This window comes from Rhinoderma darwinii, chromosome 11 (assembly GCF_050947455.1).
Source record: "Rhinoderma darwinii isolate aRhiDar2 chromosome 11, aRhiDar2.hap1, whole genome shotgun sequence".
Lineage (NCBI taxonomy): Eukaryota > Metazoa > Chordata > Amphibia > Anura > Rhinodermatidae > Rhinoderma > Rhinoderma darwinii.
Window position 1 is genome coordinate 26,805,327 of NC_134697.1, and position 5,515 is coordinate 26,810,841.

A 5,515-nucleotide genomic window follows, 5' to 3' on the forward strand; every position below is an offset into this window, starting at 1 on the left:
CTTTGCCGCTCATTGGTTGTACAGATAATTCCGCCAGGAAATAGACGTTTAACTTACCGGAAGTTTCATGACGCCATGAATTGGCTGTCAGAACTACAGGAAACATGTGACTCTCCGCCATGTTGTGGATGGCAGAGAGTTTAGAGAGGGATATATGGATGATGGTGTAGGAAGATGAGCGATGTAAAGTAGACGGAGGAGAACGTTATATGTGGATTGTAAGGAAGCGTCAAATTAACTGTTCTCGGACATAGGCAGATGGGTCACATAAGGGCTGCCTTCTCCACTACACAAAATAACGACCCCCATTTATACTAATGTACTATCTCCCGGGTGCCACTGCTACCTCTGCACCCCCTATAGCTACACTCTTGACTGTGTGTTTCTTTGTATGTTTATTATCCTTGGTCCTGCATGTAATAACCTGCATTATGTTTTCTTCCTTGACCCCCTTCCCTCTGCAGACATTTTTAGGATTTTCGCTTTAGTTTTTCCTCCCCACCTTCCAAAAACTAACTTTTTTCTTTTACCATCAATATTGCCGTATGAGGGCTTGTTTTTTTGCGGGACGAGTTGTCGATTTTTACAGCACCTTTTAATGCACTGTATAATGTAGTGGGAAACTGGGAAAAAATATCTGTGGGGTGAAATACGAAAAAAACAGCAATTCCAAATTTTTGGGTGGTTTTGTTTTTACGACGTTCACCGTGCGGTAAAACGGCATGGTAACTTTATTCTGAAGGTCAATACGATTACAGCGATACCAAATTTAAATAGTTTTTTTTTTTTTACAGGGATAAAACTGATTCTTAAAAATAAAATTTGAGTTTTGTCGCCACATTCTGAGAGCCAGAACTTTTTTATTTTTCCGTCGATAAAGCGGTGGGAAGGCTTATTTTCTACCGGGCTAGCTTTACTTTATATTGGTTACGTGAGACTTTATGGTCACTTTTTATTTTATTTTTTTATGGGAGATGACGTGACCACAAAACAGCAATTCTGACATTTTTTATTTTTTACGTCGTTCACCGCGCGGACTAAATAATGATATATTGTAATAGTTCAGACTTTTAAGGACGTGTCGATACCGGTCATGTTAATTTTTTTTTACATTGTGCTTGAGGGAGAATTGAAAAAGGTTTTTTTTATTTTTAACTTTAAATTTTTTTCTCTTTATTTCTTAAAAAAACCTTATATGACTTCTTTTTACTTGTCCCCCTACATGACTTGAACCATCGATCGTTAGATCTCTTGCACGATATACTGCAATACTAATGTATTGCAGTATATTGTGATTCTGACAGTCCCCCATGAAGACTGCCGGAGGAAGAGCTTCATAGGAGTACAAAGATGGCGGACCTGGGGGCCTTCATCAGGCCCCCAGGCTGCGATGCCAACCAACGGCACCCCCTGATCTCGCCACGGGGGGGGGGGGCGTTGGAACGTTACAGGGGGCCGCCCCCCTGGTTTTAGTCATTTAACTGCTGCGGTCGCTATTGACTGTGGCATTTAACAGTTTAAACGAGCGGGATGCCGCTCGTAACCCGGAAGAGTCGGCCGTAACACACAGCCGACACGCTCGTCCTATGGAGCGGTCTCAGCCTGTGAGCCCACTCAAAACTCCCCCACCCGATGTGCGTCGTATATATACGGAGGATGTCGGGAAGGGGTTAAACGCCACAATAATGCCCTGTACATAGGGAAAAAGTACTGCTCCATACAACTCTACAGAAACAGCCAAGCACTCAATGAAAAACTCACATTAAAGAACACTAGGACCAGCCTGAAATAGCTGATAACAGGGAGCAGTAGATGTTATTCCATAACACAGTGTACACACACGCGCACGTACGTACGTATTGGGACACTCCTCTTAATCATTGAATTGAATTCAGGTGTTTTATTCAGTTCCATTGCCACAGGTGTATAAAATCCAACACTAGCCATGCAGTCGCCTTTATAGACATTCGTGATCGAATGGGTTGGTCTAAAGACCTCACTGAATTCCAGCGTGGTCCTGTAACAGGACGCCGCCGTTGTATAAAACAGTTCATGAAATTTCTTCCCTCCTAGATATTCCACCATCAACTGTGAGTGATATTATTGTAAAGTGGAAGCATTTAGGAGCCACAGACACTCAGCCACGAAGTGCAGACCACGTAAAGTTAGAGAGCGGGGTCGCCGAGTCGTATAGTGCATAAAAGAGTCCAAACCTCCTCTGTCATTACCATCTGCACAAAAACTTTGTGCCGGAAGCTTCATGTCATGTGGGCCAAGCAGCTGCATGCCAGCCTTACATCACCAAGCACAATGCCAAGCGACGGATGGAGTGGTGTAAAGCGGCTGCCACTGGACTCTGGAGATATGGAAACGCGTTCTGCGGAGTGATGGATCACGCTTCTCTATCTGACAGTCTGATGGACAAGTCTGGGTTTGGTGAATGCCGGGAGAACGTTACCTGCCTGACTGCATTGTGCCAACTGTAAAGTTTGGTGGAGGAGGGATAAGGCTGGGTTTACACAATCTATTTTCAGGCGTAAGCGAGGCGTATTATGCCTCGATTTACGCCTGAAAATACGGCTTACAATACGTCGGCAAACATCTGCCCATTCATTTGAATGGGTTTGCCGACGTATTGTGCCGACGACCTGTCATTTACGCGTTGTCGTTTGACAGCTGTTAAACGACGACGCGTAAAAATACAGCCTCGTCAAAAGAAGTGCAGGACACTTATATACATTATATGCGGGACACTTATATACATTATATGCGGGACACTTATATACATTATATGCAGGACACTTCTATACATTATATGCAGGACACTTATATACATTATATGCAGGACACTTATATACATTATATGCGGGACACTTATATACATTATATGCAGGACACTTATATACATTATATGCAGGACACTTATATACATTATATGCGGGACACTTATATACATTATATGCAGGACACTTCTATACATTATATGCAGGACACTTATATACATTATATGCAGGACACTTATATACATTATATGCGGGACACATATACATTATATGCAGGACACTTATATACATTATATGCAGGACACTTATATACATTATATGCGGGACACTTATATACATTATATGCAGGACACTTATATACATTATATGCAGGACACATATACATTATATGCAGGACACTTATATACATTATATGCAGGACACTTATATACATTATATGCGGGACACTTATATACATTATATGCGGGACACTTATATACATTATATGCAGGGCACTTCTATACATTATATGCAGGACACTTATATACATTATATGCAGGACACTTATATACATTATATGCGGGACACTTATATACATTATATGCGGGACACTTATATACATTATATGCGGGACACTTCTATACATTATATGCGGGACACTTCTATACATTATATGCAGGGCACTTATATACATTATATGCAGGACACTTATATACATTATATGCAGGACACTTATATACATTATATGCAGGACACTTCTATACATTATATGCGGGACACTTATATACATTATATGCAGGACACTTATATACATTATATGCAGGACACTTCTATACATTATATGCGGGACACTTATATACATTATATGCGGGACACTTATATACATTATATGCAGGACACTTATATACATTATATGCAGGACACTTCTATACATTATATGCAGGACACTTCTATACATTATATGCGGGACACTTATATACATTATATGCAGGACACTTATATACATTATATGCGGGACACTTATATAGATTATATGCAGGACACTTCTATACATTATATGCAGGACACTTATATAGATTATATGCGGGACACTTATATACATTATATGCAGGACACTTATATACATTATATGCAGGACACTTATATACATTATATGCAGGACACTTATATACATTATATGCAGGACACATATACATTATATGCAGGACACTTATATACATTATATGCGGGACACTTCTATACATTATATGCGGGACACTTATATACATTATATGCAGGACACTTCTATACATTATATGCGGGACACTTATATACATTATATGCGGGACACTTATATACATTATATGCAGGACACTTATATACATTATATGCAGGACACTTCTATACATTATATGCGGGACACTTATATACATTATATGCAGGACACTTATATACATTATATGCAGGACACTTATATACATTATATGCAGGACACTTATATACATTATATGCAGGACACTTATATACATTATATGCAGGACACTTCTATACATTATATGCGGGACACTTATATACATTATATGCAGGACACTTATATACATTATATGCAGGACACTTATATACATTATATGCAGGACACATATACATTATATGCAGGACACTTCTTTGGATGTAATTTGAGCCGTTTTTCATTGAATTCAATGAAGAACAGCTCTAAATTACGGCCGTCAAAGACGCCTCGCATTATGCGAGGAGGAGCAATTACATCTGCAATTACGGAGCTGTTTTCTCCTGAAAACAGCTCCGTAATTTCAGCCGTATCGGACGCTGCCGTGTGCACATACCCTCATACTATGGGGATGTTTTTCAGGGGTTGGTCTAGGCCCCTTAGTTCCAGTGAAGGGAAATCTTCAAGCTTCCTCATACCAAGATATTTTGGACAATTGTAGCTTCCAACTTTGTGGGAACAGTTTAGGGTTCGGGTCTTTTCTGTTCCAGCATGACTGCGCCCCAGTGCACACAGTCCATACAGATGTGGTTGGTTGGGTGAGTTTGGCGTGGAAGAACCTGATTGCCCCACACAGTGCCCTGACCTCAACCCCATCCAACACCTTTGGGATGAACTAGAACAGAGATTGTGAGCCCGGCCCCCTCCTCCTACAGGAAAGTAGGGGGGGTGTCATCTATGGGGAGTGAATATGTACAAGGAGGCTGTGTGGCATTACCTACAGGGGGGCTGTGTGGCATTACTTACAGGGGGCTGTGTGGCACTACCTACAGGGGGGCTGTGCGGCACTACCTACAAGGGGGTTTGTGTGGTATTGCTTACAGGAGGGCTGTGTGGCACTACCTACAGGGGGCTGTGTGGCACTACCTACAAGGAGGTCTGTGTGGCATTGCTTACAGGAGGGCTGTGTGGCACTACCCACAAGGGGGTCTGTGTGGCACTTCCTACAAGGGGGTCTGTGTGGCACTACCTACAAGAGGGCTGTGCAGCATTGCATACAGGATGGCTGTGTGGCATTACCTACAGGGGGCTGTGTGGCACTACCTACAAGGGTGTCTGTGTGGCACTACCTACAAGGGTGTCTGTGTGGCACTACCTACAAGGGGGTTTGTGTGGTATTGCTTACAGGAGGGCTGTGTGGCACTACCTACAGGGGGCTGTGTGGCACTAGCTACAAGGGGGTCTGTGTGGCATTGCTTACAGGAGGGCTGTGTGGCACTACCCACAAGGGGGTCTGTGTGGCACTTCCTACAAGGGGGTCTGTGTG